General features: G+C 40.8%; 1 pseudogene; it reads left to right on the top strand.

Moving 5' to 3' along the window:
- Window positions 1–15,467: 15,467 nt before the first annotated feature.
- Window positions 15,468–16,989, top strand: LOC103294682 (annexin A11-like; annotated as a pseudogene).
- Window positions 16,990–19,067: the final 2,078 nt, after the last annotated feature.

Raw genomic sequence — 19,067 nt, 5'->3', positions numbered from 1 at the left:
TATTTCTATAATAATAAAAGTGTAATATGCTAATTAGACCGAACAGCCAAACAACCTTCTGGACGTCATTCTAGATGTCCTTCCCCAAACCTGCCGCAGTGGGGGCCAAGGCAAAGGCGGTTAGCGGCAATGAGGCAGGCAGGCGAGCAGTTAGGGGCGATGAGGCAGACAGGCAGAGTGGTTCGGGGCAATCAGGCAGGCAGGTGAGTGGTTAGGCAGGCAGGCAGGCAAGTGGTTAGGAGCCAGCGGTCCCGGATTTTGAGAGGGTGCAGGCTGGGTTGAGGGACCCCTCCCCCCTCCTGTGCACAAATTTCATGCATATATATTACTGCTTATATGATATTTCTCCATAGATGTCCAATAGACATCTCAAGTTTAACACGTATAAAACTGAAGTTTTTATTTTCTTCCCCAAACTGCTTTTCCTACACTTTTCTCCATCATAGTAAAAACAAATAAACAAAAAACCCCACTTTCATCTGATTGCTTAGTCCAAAATCTAGCAACCAAGTTTGACTCTTGTCTCTTTTTTACGTCCTATATGCACTCCATCAACAAATCCTGCCAGCCTTCTAGTCACACCTCGACCACTAGTGTAGCTACCTTCATCTGTTACCTGGTCTACTGCAATAGCATCTTACCTTATCTCCATGCTTTTATCCTTGCTCTTCTGCCTTCTCCACACAGCAATCAAAGTGATCCTTTTACAATTGAAGTTAGATCATATTTCGATTCTCCAGAGTCAAGACCCTCCAACGTCATCCCATTTCTCGCCAAGTAAAATCAAATGGTTTATAAGGCCTTACATAATCTTGCCCTACTTGACCATTACTCTGATTCTTCTTGTCACTCTCCTTGCTGTTCCTCAAACCAACCAAGCACGTTTCACACCTCTGAACCTTCGCACTTCCTTCTTCCTCTGGCTAAAATGCTTTTCGCTCATTCATCTGCATGGCTGCCTTCCTCACTTCTTTCAGGTCTCACTCAAAAGTCCTTAGAGGGGTGTTCTCTAACCACCCTACATGATGCATCCACTTCAGTCTCTATCCATCTTACTTCACTTTATTTTTCTTAGCACTCATCACCATCTGACACATTATAGGTTTATTTGTTTATTTGTTTAGTGTCAGTTTTCACCCCACCTCCTGAATATAATTTACAAAAGATCAGGACCTTTGGTTTATATTCTCTTGTATCACTAAAATAATCACTTGGTACATCATGGAGACTGAATGAATATTTTTTGAATGAATGAATGAATGAGCTCTTCTTCTATTACCTGTCAGGCTTACCACTAGCCAGTCTTTGGTTGGGTGATAGTTTATGAATGAATAACTATAACATGCACCTTTTTGCAGTCCTTCTAATCCTTCTATTTTACATCCAACCAATAATCTGCTATTAGTGGTTCTCAACCTTTATAATGCCGTGACCCTTTAATACAGTTCCTCATGTTGTGGTGACCCCCAACCATAAAATTATTTTCGTTGCTACTTCATAATTGTCATTTTGCTACTATTATGAATCGTAATGTAAATATCTGTGTTTTCCGATGGTCTTAGGCTCACAGCAGCGGTTCTCAACCTGTGGGTCGTCCCACAGGTTGAGAACTGCTAGCAGGGTCGCTAAGACCATCGGAAAACACAGATATTTACATTATGATTCATAACAGTAGCAAAATGACCGTTATGAAGTAGCAACGAAAATAATTTTATGGTTGGGGGTCACCGCAACATGAGGAACTGTATTAAAGGGTCGCGATATTAGAAAGGTTGCCAACCACCGTGCTAGAGGCTTCAGCTAGGATTGTACAGAATGGTGTTACTTAAGGATAACTAGATTTAGACACCATAGATAAAGTTATTATATCTAACATGACTAAGACTATAAGTCAGTATATTCAATTAATTAAAATTGTCTCTTACACTTGAATGTGTATGTAACAAATGTGAGTTTTAAAATATTTGTCTCTCCTCATCTAAAGAGTGGGAAGCAGTTTAGAAGCCAGAGGTGGCCAGATTCATGTTGTAATTCATCATGCTTCTTTCCTACCATCTTATTACTCCAGGTTCTTGGGTGCCTGATGATAGCCAGTGAGGGCTAGCATAGAGCCTAAGAGTAGGGGTTATGGAGCCAGGTTATGTTGGTTCAAATCCAGGCCCTGCCACATGTTAGCTTGTGTTCCTGGGTAAGTTACTTAACTTCCGTGAGTCTGAGTTTCTCTATGTGGGATGAAATTCTCGGTCTCTGAGGCTGTCCTGAAGATTTAACAAGTTAATCCATGAAAGCACAGGATTGGGACATAGAGAGTACATGGTAGCTATGATTATTACTAATATTCCTCCTGATAAAACAGCTGTCACCTCTTAGAGTTTTACTGTCCTTGCTCCTGGGCACATGGCCCAGGATTTACTGCACAGTATTCTGCGTCCAATCGGTATAACGACCACACCCTTGGAGCCCTTGTTACTAGTGTTATATGCTCAGTCTTCTTTTCTCTCTCCCCCATCCTTCCTTTTCTCCTTTTCATAAGTTCCACCCTTCCTACTTTCTTCTATATTTCCTCTCTCATACACTACACAGTCTGTTCTGTGTAGTTCTCTGTCCTCTCTTCCATTCTTTCTACTCTCACTCACAGAGTAAGATTTCTGGAGGAAGAAGACCTGCCATGTCTCCAGGAACAGTCCCCTGAAGCAAACCTTTCAGAGCTCTCACTTCCTGGGTAGAATTTTGCTCTTTCAAGCAGCCTCTGCTTAGAGATCAGAGGCCCTTCATCAAAGGCTGTTCGCTGCTCCAATTGATCAGAAATGCCATCTCAGCACTTGTAGCCCCTGTGTGGCTTATACCAGCAGCATCCAGTGCTTTAGGAAACGTTGACTTGTCTTATCAACAATCGTGGGCTAACAAAAAACAATCGACCATTCCTATTGTATGGCTCGTTGCTCTTAGGGGGCACCAATGAAACAATGTGGTTGCTTTGCTGTCTAATAAAATTCGGTTCCAGTAATGATGAGAATGAAGGAAAGAATGAAGATATATTCAGCGGAAACCTTTTTTTTCTTTCTTCCATTAGATTAGGAACTCCTTGAGTGAAGGGACCATTCCTGCTGGATTCATTTTTAGTGTAACGACCAGTGTCCAGCTTAGTGCCTTACTCATGATACGTGATCAGTAAATAAACATCCCCTGAATTTTTGCTTTCCAAGAATTAGATAAACGTAGTAAAAAAAAACACCAAACAAACTAAAGTTTTTTGAGTGTACAAAGACTAAAGAAATAAAATCATGAATAAGAGCAGTGCTTTATGTGATTGTCATTTAGGTAGCTTTGTAAAACATAAAATTCTAAGCACTGAACTGTCACACTGGTTAAAAAAAAAAAAGACCACAGATTTCTATAGTCCTCTGAATTTTTATAGCATCTCCTCTGTGGCAATTATTACTATGAATTATAGTGATATGGAAATATATCTTAATTCTATCACTTGCAAAACTCCTTGGGGAACTAGGTTTTAACTATTGTTCCATATACATCATATATGTTCAATACCAGTTTGCTGACTAAATTAATGAATGATTATTAAATGGTTGACATACTTCCATTCACTCAGAATGTTTGAAAAGATTTTATATAATTGAATGGTCTTAGTAAGTAAAAGTTACTATTTATATGATCTACATGGATTGACATTAGAATATAAAATTAAATAAGTCAAAATTAAATTAAACCTAATGTTATTTTTTTTATATATATATTTTATTGATTTTTTACAGAGAGGAAGAGAGAGGGATAGAGAGTTAGAAACATCGATGATAGAGAAACATCGATCAGCTGCCTCTTGCACATGCCCTTGACTGGAATCGAACCTGGGACCTTTCAGTCCGCAGGTCGACGCTCTATCCACTGAGCCAAACCGGTTTTGGCAACCTAATGTTATTTTTATGATTTCCAGTCAAGATGGTGGAGTAGCTTTATTGAGGTATAATTGACAAATAAAAATTGCATATTTTATGGAAAAACAAAAGGCACTTCAAGATATTTAAGTTACCAAATTAGGAGAAACCAACTGGCCTCCTAAAAAATATATAACTTCATCTTTTGTTTTTGTCTACCAGTCCTTTACTATGCCTTTAAAAGAAACATGCTTTTTCAAGTTGTCTAGTTGTATGGATTATGAATAAAAGGCAATTTTATATTTTGGTTGGGAAGATTTAAGAAGGCTAACATCCCTCAAAAAGACGATATAACACTGAACCAAAGTGATTAAAATTACTGTATTTAAATTTTTCTTTAATACATTTGCATCTTGACATATTACATTTTTAGATCAATACGGTTTGTACATCTCTGTTGCTTGAGCAGGAGGAAATCATCATAATGAAAAGAGTTATTGAAAATGGTCCATGTTGTGTAATTCCCAGAATAAATGGGCCAAGTAGCAAATATTTCTGTTGTGAACTGTTTTATACCGAAATGTGCATTATTAAACCCATTTGTTGAACACATTGAAGATCGAATATCTTCCCAACCCGACACTGGAAAATGTTTATTTGCCATTCCTCTCTTTACTCTGCTCAGATCTGGTTAGATATTGTTTCTGGGTTTTCTGGAATCCATTCCCACTAGATGGAAAAAATCATAGATGAAGAAAACAGAATTTACAATTTATAAACACATTTTAAACAAGATCGTAAGAAATTTAAAATAGTATACGTAATAGAAACAGCATGTGGAAAAGCATAGAGAATGGCATGGTGGATGACTGTTTTTTACACTATCATAAAGATCCTATGCATTTGAAGAACACAAAAAAGCACATTAGTCATTAGGCTGTAATAACTCGAGTGTAGCTAAAAGAATGCTCATGGTCAGGATGGTTTGGGGGTGATGTTATATGCCTCTGATTTTACAAGTATGTTACTTTATGTATACTGTGTGTTTTTATACGCTTAACGGTTGTCCTTTAAAATATTATATATACAGTCAAATTGTTTTCTTTCATTTGGAATAATCATATGTGAGCCTGATTGCCTGTTCCAATCACCACCAAAAATAAATAAATAGTTAAAGCCTTTGCCAAAACATCAATGGAACACCCAAACTCTAGAGTTGAAGATAATATCAACAGCTGGAGTGGAGGGAGCAGAAAGCAGTGCCCCTCTTTAAGGATCCGTTTCTTTCTTCTCCAGTAACATCACTGATCTAGAGTGGAATTGGAAGCAGGACACCTAGGTACAGATTCATTCATTTACTCATTCATTCAATAAATACCTGTTGAGTGCCTGCCAGCTTGGTGCTAAGCATGGGGGCATTTTATAAGAAGTGGGTAATGTGGTATTGCGACTTCTGGAGAGATCTCAAAATTTAAAATGTAGAATTGAAAGTCATAAATGGTGGTAAAAGTGCCAATGAAGCAGATGGAAATTGAGGGAAGTTAAGTGGAGAGACAGGTGTTACGTTGAGATGTGAATGGGGATATGAGACCAGTTATATTCCATTGCTTCAGGCAGTCTTGGCCGTGAATGCTGCAGGAAAGATTTGAGGTCCACTGGTGAGAACGACATGTGTCGAGCTGTTGGGGAGAAAGTTCTTAGCCATGGATGTGGTTGGCGGTCCCAGCACAGTGGGAATGAACATGAGTATATTAGAGTGAGCCAGAGCACTCTAGGGTTTTCTCCCGCAACGCTCTTGGGTGTAAACAGAAAAATGGGACAGTGTGTATATTGTGGGTTTGCCCACTGACATGGTGGATCGCAAGAAGGTGATGGGAGCCTCAGTGTTCGAGAGGGCAATAATGGCTGAGAAGAGTTCATGAATAGATGAAACTATGCAGGATTTAGTGTTTATTGAACTTGGTGAACAGAAAGCACAGATGGGCATGGGAAGGGGAGGGGTACCTGGTAGATATTGGGGTTGTGTATTAAAAAACAAACATTCAAAAATGCCTGTAATGGTTAAATTCGGAGGGTGATCTTGCTGGTACATGGAGTTGGAGGACTACAGTTAACAAGATCATGGGACCCTGCAGTTGAGATAATTGATGGGTCCCTTAGCATGAATTTTGAAATTGTCAGAAGTGATGATAAGGAATGAGGATGTGGAAGGAAATTATAAGCCAGGTGTTTTATTTAGAAAGGTGGAAGTGGGTCTCATAGGAGTTTAGTAAACAACACCTGTGGTATCTTTAAGATAGTGGAACAGAGAACTGGTGTCAAATTTAAATGAGCAAAAAGAAATGGACAGTTGAGTACTCCACAAGTTTAAAGTCTGAACTTGTAGGTTGACGGGGGGTGGGGGGCAGAAAGGGGCGACCAGGTTGCTAGTTCGATTGCTGGTCAGTGCACATGCCTGGATTGCAGACTCCATCCCTGGTGCGGGGGCATGCAGGAGACAGCAGACCAATGTTCTGATCTCATATCAATGTTTCTCTCCCTCTCCCTTCCTTGCTCTCTAAAAATGAATTTAAAAATAAAGGGTTTGTTGAGTGCCAAGCAAAGCTGTATCTAGAAGTTTATAGTCTGGCTAACTGGGGGCAGTTAAGGGTGATCAGGCTGGCAGGCAGAGGCGGTTAGGGGTGATCAGGCTGGTAGGGGGGGCAGTTAGGGGCGACTGCAGTCGGACATCCTCCGAGGGGTCCCGGATTGGAAAGGGTGCAGGCTGGGCTGAGGGGACTCCCCTCCACCCCTGTGCATGAATTCATGCACTGGGCCTCTAGTGTAAATCATAATATAATAAATCTATTTCAAGAAAATTCTTTAGTAGGGGCAGTATATTGGTAGCAGTAAAGGTTGACACTGAAAACACCTGTCCTGTTACATGATAAAAGGCAGTTATTCTTACATTTATTATGCTTACATTTATTATCACTACTATAATACTTTCCTGATAATTTGAAAGATTTCATAGCAACAATATTGTTTGTACTTTATCACTAAGAGCAATTAAACTCTATTCATTCATTGGGATGACTTTATTACTCTTCAATCCTTATTTAAGGATACCAAGTGCATAGAATTCCAAAGTAAGATATTACCACTTTCCTACTTTCCCTCCTGCAGTGTTAATTCACCTTAGGAAGACGGTCATCTTGTCTGCTGGATCCTTCTCTAAGTCTGACTCTGTTTGATATGAGATCAAAGGGCTTTCATTTCCTATATCAATTAGGCTGGCTGTCTTGTCTCAATGACATTAAGTAGCCTCTGGAGACTACTGACACCAGAGCAGGGGTCGTTGAGCTGATGGTTAGCATACAGTATGACTGTCTTAATTCTTTCTAAATAATAGTTTGTCTAATCTGATGTCTTTCTCTTATGACTGTGTGTCTGGCTTATTGGTTCAGGGCAACCATGCAGCTCATGCCAGACCTGATAATCAGTCGTTTGAGTTTCTAAAAAGTCTGTAGAGACACATGGATTCTCTCCTATGGTTAACATGTTTCCCATACTAAGGAAAGGTCCAGCTTTTTTGTTGTTTCTTTGACCTTTTTTTTTTTTGTGTAGAATATGAAGTACCAGAATATTTTACTCAAAATAAAGTCTAAATCCTACATCCAGAATTTACCCCAAAGTTTCTTAAAGGAAGCATTATCAAAAATATTTGTTGAGCCCTGGCCGGTGTTACTCAGTTGGTTGGGCATCATCCTGTGCACTGAAAGGTTGCTAGTTCGATTCCTGGTCAGTGCACATGCCTGGGTTGCAGACTCCATCCCTAGTGGGGGGCATGCAGGAGACAGCAGACCAATGTTCTGATCTCATATCAATGTTTCTCTCCCTCTCCCTTCCTTGCTCTCTAAAAATGAATTTAAAAATAAAGTGTTTGTTGAGCCCCAAGCAAAGCTATGTAAACTCTGCTATAATGTAGACTCTTCTGTATCTAGAAGTTTATAGTCTGAATTTTCCAGAGTCATATTTGATCATGTCTCTTGAGATAAGACTTGCATTATCTCACTAGAGAAAGTTAAGCAATGTTTTTTAAAGAGTAAACAAGGCACTGGCATTTACCAACAACATTCTTTCTTCAGCATATTCAATCTCACTTAACTTTGAAAGAGTTCTTAGCCAGCTGCTTCAAGAAAAAAAAGAGGTTGTCAGGCATAAATTCACTGAGTTTGCCTTCCTCATCATCTTCAGACTTTTCTAGGCTTCAACCTATTCTTTCCTTCTTCCCTATTATCCCAGAAGAAAAATTCTATCCCTTTCTAAGACTCAGGCTTCCACCTGTGCCCCAAAGATCTGGCTTTCTCTGTGTCTCCCCTGATACTCCTGTTTTTGACCCATCCTTTTTCTTCTTCGTACACGTGCTCAAGACTCCATCAGACGTTAAAGAAATACAACACAGTGACAAAAACAACCTCTCTTTCTCTCGCTCAACTTCCCCTTTTTCTGGGCTAATGCCTTACATTTTACTTTTTCTTCATCATTAAATTCTTTTTTTAATTTAAATACTTTATTGTTTAAAGTATTACATAAGTCTCCTTCCCCCCCCCCATTGACCTCTCCCCAGCCACTCCCTCCCCCTAGCACATGCCCTTACCCCCCTACTGTCTGTGTCCATTGGTTATACTCATATGCATGCATACAAGGCCTTTAGTTGATCTCTTCCCCCCCACCCCCCCACCTCCCCAGCTTTCCCTCTTTGGTTGGAGGACGGTCTGTTCGATGCTTCTATGACTCTGCCTCTATTTTTGTTCATTAGCTTCTGTTGTTCATTATATTCCACAAATGAGTGAGATCATGTGATATTTATCTTTCTCTGGCTTATTTCACTTAGCATAATGCCATCATTAAATTCTTACGAAAGAAGGCTATGGGACTTATTTTGTTCATTAGTACTATTCTCTTTTTAACCCACTGCCATCTGATTTCTGTCCCCATCCCACTGCTCTCACCAAGGTGGGTAAGAACACTCAGTTACCAATCAATGGGCATTATTCAGTTCTCCTACTTTCGTGTCTTTCCCATTTACTATTAACCATTGGCCTCTCTGGTGGAAAGTATATTCCCTTCTGAGTTCGGTCTCACTTGCTTCTCTTGGTCCCCTTCGTATATCCTTCTAGTGATCTGCCTCTTCCCTTACTTTCTGTCCCTCTGTCTATCCCTTTGAAGTTGGCATTCCCTAGGGTTTCTTTTTCATCCTTCTCTCCTCCTCCCCTTTATTTTTTCCCTACTCCTAGGCAATCTCAGTGAGATTTGGCCTGACTTCTCCTCCAGCCTTAGATCTGTTTGTCCAATTACTTATGGGAATTCTCCTTGAGGCATCTCAACATTCAGTACACAGTACAGGACTGACATGGCACGGTCCCTATGGATTGCTCACACAAATTTCTATTCCCATTCTTCCTGGCTCAGTAGGACCCCATTACCCTCCAGGTGTCCAAGAGTGAATCACTACCCTCTATCTTACCTCTTTACTTCCTCTCAGTTCTACATCCTGAGAAGCCTTCTTCTGCACCTTCATTCTTCATTTCACTGCTTCAGTCTAGATCACAGCTCATCACCTCACACCTGGAAGGTTGCATCCAGGCTTTTCCTTAGTCATATTTCTACATCACTAACACGAGTAAGGACTTTCTTCAATTTCCAGCTGCCTAAAGGATGTACGTTAGTCCACACTCCTTAGGGTGGCATATGATTCCCTTCAGAATATCTTTAAGTCTAGTTTTCTAGTTAATTTCTGGTCTCCCACCCTCATATGCCTTTACACACACCAGACTTCCCCATCTATGCCTTCAGAGTAGGCGCAAGGTGCTCCTTTCTCCTGGTATGTTAACTTTTCTTCTCTCCTCTCCTCTACCTAGCACATCTTGATTTCTCTTTTTATCTAGAACTCCAATACCATCTCCTTTCCACTGCAGAAGTCCTCACTGACCACAGCCCTCACCCCACTCCCAAAACTTCCACAAAATTAAGTGTTCTGCCTTTGGTGTTCCCAAAGCATTTTGTGCGTACTTCCATTTGAAGTCCTTGTCTCATTGTCTTATAGCTATTTGTCTGCTCATCTGTCTCTCCCAGCAGACTATCAGCTCCTCTAAAGCCATGCTCACCTTTTCCCCTATGCCGAAGATGCTTCCCAAGCCCTGACTGTGTCTTCAAGATGAAATGGAGAGCCTTAGTTGACCGCCTCAGGCAGCATTAATAGACTTCTATCCTCCTACAATTTTCTATTCATGTTCTCTATTAAAGCAATTATTATATTGAAGTTACATGTTTACTTTTCCATCTCTTCTCACTAGACTGAGAGTATCTCAAGAGCAGGGACCTCATTTTTTTTTTTTTTAGTACTTAAAACCACAAAAATTTATTTTTCATTCATCACACGGTGTGAACTGCCAAGGGCTCTTGTTCATTGCAGTTACTCAGGACTTATCCTAACAGAGATACCCCTCAACACATGCTTTCCCAACTGCTGCGGTGACGGAGGGGCGGGGCTGGAGAGTTGATCTGCAGCTTACAAGTGACACGTGGCACGGACCTCATATTATTCTTCGTTGCTATCCAAATGGTTAGCACAGTGCCCAAAACACAATAGGCAGCAAATAAAAGTGTTAACTAAACTGTCAACCCCTAAGCCTTTATTATTTGCACTTGAGGTTTTTTTTTTTTTTCTGTCATATGGTGCTTCTGTGTTTTGTTTTTATTGAGGTATTGGTGCTTTTGTTTTGAACAGCTAGATAGGATACAGTTTATTAAGTGCTTATCAATTTACTATGAACATTTTATATACGTGACCACCACCTGCATAGATAACTGGAAAATCTCAATTGCCAGAGAAGGATCATATTAAACTGTTAGAAAACAATCTTGGTTTATGAAAACTGAGCCTTGAGAGAGTACTGAGTTAAAAGGAAAGGAGTGAACACATAAAGTGATATATAGTGCTTACTCATGGCACCGGAATGCCAATACATGTGTAACATCCCACACCCTGGAGTTGTTCTTTTTAAAAATAACTATTAATCCCATCTATTAGAAAAGTGAGAATCAAAACTAAGGTAACTGAAGCTACTTAAGAAATTTGTGTTAAAAACCAAGGTAGAACTGCACAAAAAAATCCTGTTAGTTCCAAGAACCATAGTGTTTTATAATATGTCTTCCTACTGGTATTTTCCGCATAACCACCAAGTTATGTGCCAGAAGAAAACATAATCACATTTTGATCAGCTGAGGTGGGCTGAAGGGTGAACTGGGGAAAAATTATGGGGAAGCAAAGATCAGGAGAGCCAGCTCTTTTCTCCTCCCCACATTTCTCTGCCCTTACAGGGTTACACAGATAATGCACAGTCACTGTATAAAAACCAGTCAACATGGAGAAGCCCCCTGGGCTATAAATTGGAAGATTGATCTGAGTGAGCCTAGTTTCAGAGTCCCCGTCTTCTCCTGTGTGCTAACAAACTGTGAGTTATTTTGTGAACTCTCCATTACCTATTAACTTTAGGTGGTTTAAATCACTAGTAATATGAATTAGTAATTATGTTAAATAACTCCACATTTTCTTTTACATGGTGAATCCCCTCAAAATAGGGCTGTTTGTGCAAACCCAATGCTGCAGACATCACTGTATTCCTCCCTTTTTCTTTTTCCCCCTTGAGTCATGTTGTGCTGTGTGATGGGTATTTCCAACCCATGTACATACATTTTCACTTAGCCCATATCCTGTTTCCTATACTCCTCTAATCTTTACTTATGAATCATTCAAAATTTTACCTATTCCAGAAATTACACTTACTTTTCCTCCCTTATTTGCAATGTTTTTAGCATTCCTCCTAAATGAACTCACCATTGCTCATCCTAATTTGCATAGTTAAAGTTGGCTTTTGAGTAATTATCAATACTTTTTGTCCCCGCCCCCCTTGCTCATCTTCTCTACTTTTTGTAGAGGGTGGGGAAGTTGGGGGTAGTTCGCTCACTGAGAGAAGGCATATGGCTGTGAGGGCACTTCTATGTAACATTACTTATCTGTTGGGCATTGACTCATTTTAAAGAGTGTTAGGTAGGTTGGGATCTGAGAAGGGAGGAACCAGGGTGGAAAGCAATTTGTCTGCATTAGAAAAGAATTGAGATGGACAGAATGTACTGTTACTGTCATATGAACCACACATGTGGAGGTTCCAGTTCTCTGTGTGCCTCATTGTCATTCATAAATTGGGGGAAAACACAGGAGTTCCCTGAGAGGGCCACTTTCTGTTGTTCCCCTATTAGGTTAGGCATTTCCATTATGTGGGGTCATTATGTAAAGCATCCCAAGCCCTAGATGGCAGTGAGGGTACATGGTAGGAATGTACTTTAGTTGCTTGAGGAGAGAACTACAATGTTGTGGAAAGAGCATTGGGTTTGAGTCACAGAACTTGGTTCAAACTTCAGCTCTGCCATTTACTGGTGTGATCACTGGAAGCCATTTAAGCTTTTCTGAGCCTTGTTTTCTTCTTATGTAAAATGGGGACAATAGTACCAAACTCATGTTTTGAGGATTTAAGGAGATGATGCTTATGAAATGATTATGTAAGCTAGTGGTTCTCAAACTTTAGAGAGTTTTTGATTCAGAAATTCTGAAATGGAGTTCAAGATTTTACATTATATTTCCAATAAATTCACATGGGAAGCTGCTGCTGCGGGTCTGGGGGTCAGAATTTGGTATAAGCCATAAAGCACTGACAGATGTTTGTTGTTGTTTTTTTTGATGTTATAGTTATTCTCCAAGAAAGAACACTACCTTTTACATATATCCTTAGAGAAATGAGAGAGGCAATGGTGATCACCTGTGAATTAAAGAAAAACTTTGGCCGGCTGATCGACTACATCACAAAAATGTCTAAAGATATTGAATTTGTTGGGGGAGGGGTATTAAGCACATAATTATGCACACTTTGAGTTTATTTAAATGTTCATGCACCTCTGAATTTGCTGGTTAACAGCACTTGACAGGAAGTGGAAGTACAAAAATAAACAAGAAAGGCTCATCTCGTGGCATTGCTGCCTTAACTGAACACAGGAAGTCCTGGAAATCTTGCAAGACTGTCTGTTCCTTCATGATGTCTAGTCTGATTTCAAGACCCCAGTGTACTTTATGTTTGTACTCAGGGTTCTCCAGAGAAACAGAACCAATTGGAATCTCTCTCTCTCTCTCTCTCTCTCTCTCTCCTCTCTCTCTCTCTCCTTTTCCTTCTTCCCTTCCCTCCCTCTCCTTTCTCATCTATCTATCTCCAAGGAGATTTATTATAAGGAACTGGCTCATCCAGTTATGGAGGCTGAGAAGTCTAGACCCAGGAGAGCCTATGGTATAGCTCCAGTCTGAGTCTGAGAAACAGGAAAGCCAATGGTGTGCATTTCATTCCCAGTCTGAATACAAAGGCAGTGAAAGACCCATGTTTCAGCTCAAAGACAGTCAGGCAGAGAGAGAATTCTTTTTTATTCGTACTTTTATTCTATTCAGATCTTCAATGGATTGGACCAGGCCCACCCACACTGAGGAGGACAATCTGTTTTACTCAGTCTACTGCTTCAAATGTTAATCTCATCCAGAAACACCTGCACAGACATACTCGGAAATAATGTTTAACCTAATATCTGGGTACCCCATGGTCCCATCAAGTTGACACATGACATTAACTGTCACAATGTTGTTAATGAATATCTGAAAGGAGCTACTTTTAGTTTGCTTATCATTAGCTTTCTAGTCTATAATGCTGCTTCAAAACATGTAATATATAAATTTTAATGTGGCTATGTGTACAGTCAGTCCTATATTCTAGTTGTCACACATTTTACAGTAAAATATTTTAATGGACTACTTACAACTAAACATCCAAGATCTGGAAACAGCCCAAATGCCCATCAGTAGATGAGTGGATAAAAAGGCTGTGGTACATTACACAATGGAATACTACTCGGCCATAAAAAAACAAAAATGGAAATCTTACCTTTGGGACAGCATAGATGGACTTGGAGATTATTATGCTGAGTGAAATAAGCCAGCCAGAGAAAGACAAATACCATATGATCTCACTTATGTGTGGAATCTAATGAACAAAATAAACTGACTAACAGGAGGGGGACTGGATGAAAGAAGGTGGAGGGATTAACCAAAAAACATATATGTATAACACACAGACACAGACAACAGTATGGTGATGGCCAGAGGGAAAGGTGGGTGGGTGGGTTAGTGGAGGTGGGAAAAAGGAGATGGGGGGGAAATATGGATGGGAAAAGACTCTGTTTGGGGTGATGAGTGTACGATGCAGTGTGCAGATGATATCGTATTGAGTTGTACACTTGAAACCTATATGGTTTTGAGAACCAATGTCACCCCAATAAATTCAATTAAAAAACACAGAAAATTTGTGTAATAATATAGCCAGTGCTGTTATCAACTATCACCATTATTATATTTTTTACAAGAAAGATAATGCCAACAGATCTATCTGATAGAATATAAATAATGTTCAATATTTAAATACAGGGGTGGGCAAAAGGAGGTTTATAGTTGTAATACAAATAAATAATCCAATAATTAATCAATAATAATACAAGAATAAACTGTTTTACTAGTACCTACTCACCACTGTAAACCTACTTTTGCACACCCCTGTATGCTAAGAAGAATTCAGAATCACTTACTTATTTGTTGTCACAAATGTGTCAGAGTCTAGACATTCAGCCTTTAGCACTGAAGTACCATCTTCTGAAAATTGCCATAGACATTCCCCCACCCCCATCCCAGCTAATAAATGCAGCTGTGGAATGATAGACACAACATAATATGTTCCTGGAATCCCAAGAGGTATTTTAAAATGCAAATATTAAAACAGCCACAAAAGTTTCATGTTCAGTTATAAGAGTGATGAAGAAAAATTTCCTGCCATGGCACAGTAAGAAGAAAATGCAGAGTTTATATGTGAATAGAGCTCTTTTGAAGACGGCATCTTATTGTGGTAGGTTTCCTTGCTTTCCATCTCACCAATTCCCTCCTTGACAATGTACAGCTATTTCCTTTGTAACACAGAAACGCTCCCTTACAGAATCTTTCCTCACAGCTGGCTTTCATCACTTCTTGATAGGTACCTAAATATTTCAGCTTCTTCCACTTTATTTTCCCTTAACAATAACTGCTGCCCAATCAAATCATGTCGTCCCCTGCGTGAGTATTTGCGATATTGAATGAGTGTTTACCAAGCACCATTTAGAATCCCCTATTTCCTCTTGTTTGGCATTTTCATAGACTCTTGGTCTCAATTATGCTTGGAGGTTCAAGTTTCTCTAACCATTTTAAAAGTTAGAGTTCAAAATTCATTGTGGACTTTTCTTTTTGTCTTGCCCTATAGAGATTTTTGTGTGTAAATAGAAGACCTTAAAAATCTGAGGCTTACTGTGGGACAGAGCTCCAACTGACCCAAGGTGGTGTGTCCCAGACGCCCATGTCCCCATTCGCCCCTTTCAGCTCCTCACCCCAAAGACCAGTGGCCAGATTTGACCATGTGCTACTCACGCTACTCCCAATGTGCAAGTGGCTTCCCCATAGTTGTACTAGGTATTGGAGACTGGAGAGATGCTGGCTACCCCCTGGCCCAACATGCCCCCTATATTGGGCTGGATAACTGGCCAACTACATACACAGGGCAGTTCAACCAGGACTGCCTCTCAGGAATGGCAGCCAACAAGTCCAGCGTGATACCCAAAGTGCCAAACCTGTACCCGGGGGCCCCAGGGATGGTTACTCTCCTACCCCCTGGGAGTTTTGGCAGCCCCCTTCCACCCAGCCATCTGGGATGCCTTCATACCTACCATACCCAGGGGCCCCTGTACCAGGCCAGCCTATGCCACTTCCTGGACAGCAGCCCTCAGAAGCCTACCCTTGGGCATCAGCCAATGACATACCCTGGGCAGCCACCAATGCTGCCTTCTAGGCAGCAGCAACCGCAGCAACAGCTGGTGCTAAGCTTCCCAGGACACTAAGGGTCTGGGACCATCACCATTGCTGTGCCCTCAGCCCACCTGGAAAGCAAGGCACCCTCTCAGAGGCTTTGACACCTTGCAAGAGGCCGAGGTCCTGCAAAGGGTTATGAAAGGCTTTGGGTCTAAGGAGCAGGCCATCATTGCTTGCCTGGGAGTCGCTCCACAAGCAGCGACAGCAGATCCTCCTGTCCTTCAAAACAGTTTAAGGGAAGGATTTGATCAAAGATCTGAAGCCTGAACTGTCAGGAAGCTTTAAGAAGACCATCTTGGCCATGATGAAGATCCCAGTCTTTTTTGATATTCATGAGATAAAGGAAGCCATCAAGGGGCTGGCACTGATGAAGCCTTCCCGATGGAGAGCCTTGCCTCCCGCAGCAAGCACAGCCAGGAACTGAGCAGAACCTACCAAAGAGAATTAAAAAAGACCCCGGAGGAGGCCATTCACAGCGACATGTCGCCTAAGACCATCAGAAAACACAGATATTTACATTTCGATTCATTAACAGTAGCAAAATGACAGTTATGAAGTAGCAACGAAAATAATTTTATGGTTGGGGGTCACCACAACATGAGGAACTGTGTTAAAGGGTCACGGCATTAGGAAGGTGGAGAACCACTGCTCTACAGAGATGTCCTCCTGGGAACAGAGGGGTCCAAGTTCAGTGCAGTCCTGTGCTCCAAGAGCTTGGCGCACCTGATGGCAGTTTTCAATGAGTATCAGTGACTGACAGGTCAAGACATGGAGAAGAGCATCTGCTGGTATATGTCCAGGGACCTGGAGCAAGGCATGCTGGCTGTGGTGAAATGTCTCAAGATACCCCTGCCTTCTTTGGGCCATGCGGGGAGCAGGAACAAAGGACCAGACCCTGATGAAGATCATGGTATCTCACAGCGAGATGGACCTCCTGGACATCAATCGCTGTACCATGACATCATGGGAGACACCTCGGGGGATTACTCGAAGATTCTGCCGAAGACCTGTGGTGGCCAGGACAGAGTGATGACTGGTGACTCACTTCTGTCCACCTGCCAACAACAGTGATGCCAGGAAAAGGCCAAAAGAATGTCTGTCTCCATCAAACCCCCAAAATAACCTCCCAGGAATCCCAGTGCTGACAGTCCTTGGAGCCTTGGCCCTGACCTCCACTCACCCCTCCTGATCTTATGCTGTGCTCCTACTGAAGGGCCTGGGAACTCTCTCAGGATGCCTTTTCCTCCCTCCCCCCCCCCACCCCCACCCCCCCCCCCCCAGTCTCTTGCTGCTAAAGTAGATGTTTTGTTTCCTGACTCACGCAGTCATTCCCCGTTGCTTGTAGCTGAGACACTGGGCTTCATTTTAGTCATGTAATTTTAATATTTATTTGGAGTTATTTTTTATAGTCATTGCCAGACAGGTGCATACAAGTTCCTCTGTTGCCACACACATTTCGGGTGAGAGAGGTCAGGTGGGGCAGCGCCATGTCCTCACTGAGGGGAGATCTTTAAGGATAATCTTTGAATCTGGTGAGAATGCGTCATGAGCTTTGTTATTGCCAAACTCACTGCTTTTTAGAAGAGGAAAGAAAGGCCAGAAAGTCATCTGTTCCTTCTTCCATGTGAAACGAAAAAACAAAGCCAGCTCCCTGCTAGTGGCAGGGTTTCTTGGAGCTGAGAATGTGCTTTAAACCTGAATGGTGGTAGCCAAAAGCTGTTTCTAAATTAAAGTCAGCCAGCTCTGGAAAAACAACAACACACCTGAGACTTATTTTGTAACTTGTATAATAGATTGTGCAATTTATAAATAGTATTCAAACATGTGGCACAGAAACAAATATTATGTTTTAAAATGGCCACCAATGATAATAACAACTAATGCTTATTTTCTATTTACTATGAAGTAGGCGCCTGACTAAATATTCTTATGTGCATTAATTTATTTCATCTTTCCAACAACCCTAGAAGTTATTAAGTGCTCTACTGCCCTTGATGTTCATGGGCAATCTCAATCTGATTACAATAGTTTGAGTTGAATTTCAGGTGTTTGTAACCCCAGGGGTATTATCTATGTAAGCATGATACATGTTATTATGTTTGCATGTGTCTTTGTAGGTGTGCAAAGCAGATTATCCTGGGCAAAGGGGGATTATGTAGAAAAGGCATGTGCCCTGTCTGTCCTATACCCATTTACATTGACTGAATTTACAAATCTCCAAAGAAAACTCCCAGGCGTGGGGAAAACTCCATGGGGCCAGGAAGCTAACTTGCAAGGATTTCACTTGCATGGCCCCATGGAAAGAACCTGACCTTAAGAGAAAAAAAAATCTGAAGATCTGACTAGATATAACATAAATATGGTTTAAAAACCAATTAATATAAAATGTTATTCAATAAAAAGTCTCCCTACCATCCTTGTCCTCCATCTGACCAATTCTCACCCAGTCCGAGCCACTGTCCTTCATTTTCTTTTGTTAATTTCCATAGTTTCTTCATATGCAAGCAAAAACAAATATAGCTTCTTATTTAACAAATATAGATTCTTATTTACCTTCATTTGTTTACAAAGGTAGCATATTTTACATACCATTCTACACCTTGCTTTTTTTGTGTGTTAGGTATTTTTTTACTTTATTTTGGGCTTCTTTCTCTATTGGTATAAGAAAGCTTCCTCGTTCTTTTTCACAGCTGGCTAATGTTTTATGGTATAGACATACCATCATTTAAGCAGTTTCTTTTGATGGACATTTGGGTTGTTTCTAATTTTGGGCTATTAACAAACAATGCTACAATGAAAAAAAACTTTGCTTAAAAGTCATTTCTCTCCTGTGCCTGAACAGCTGCATGATAAATTTCTCCATAAGTAATTCTGAGTCGTTAGTGGCTTTTGTTATTTGAAAGTGAACACCTAGCTACCTTCTCTATGGGAATGGTAGGAGAAAGGATGTATATGTATAGAGCTAAAAAGAGCTATAACACCTTAGCACCCAAGCCCCTGTTATGAGAACTATCTTAGAAAGCCCAACCCAGGAAGAAAGACCATATTTTTTTCTCACGTTCAGAGGAAGGATGAGTGTGGGTTGTAAATTGCTGAAGAGGTAATACTGGAGTAGAGAGAGTGGCCCGAGGGAAGCATGGGCAAGGGTT

The sequence above is a fragment of the Eptesicus fuscus genome, chromosome 14, assembly GCF_027574615.1.
Source record: "Eptesicus fuscus isolate TK198812 chromosome 14, DD_ASM_mEF_20220401, whole genome shotgun sequence".
Lineage (NCBI taxonomy): Eukaryota > Metazoa > Chordata > Mammalia > Chiroptera > Vespertilionidae > Eptesicus > Eptesicus fuscus.
This window is presented reverse-complemented; position numbering and strand designations above follow the sequence as displayed.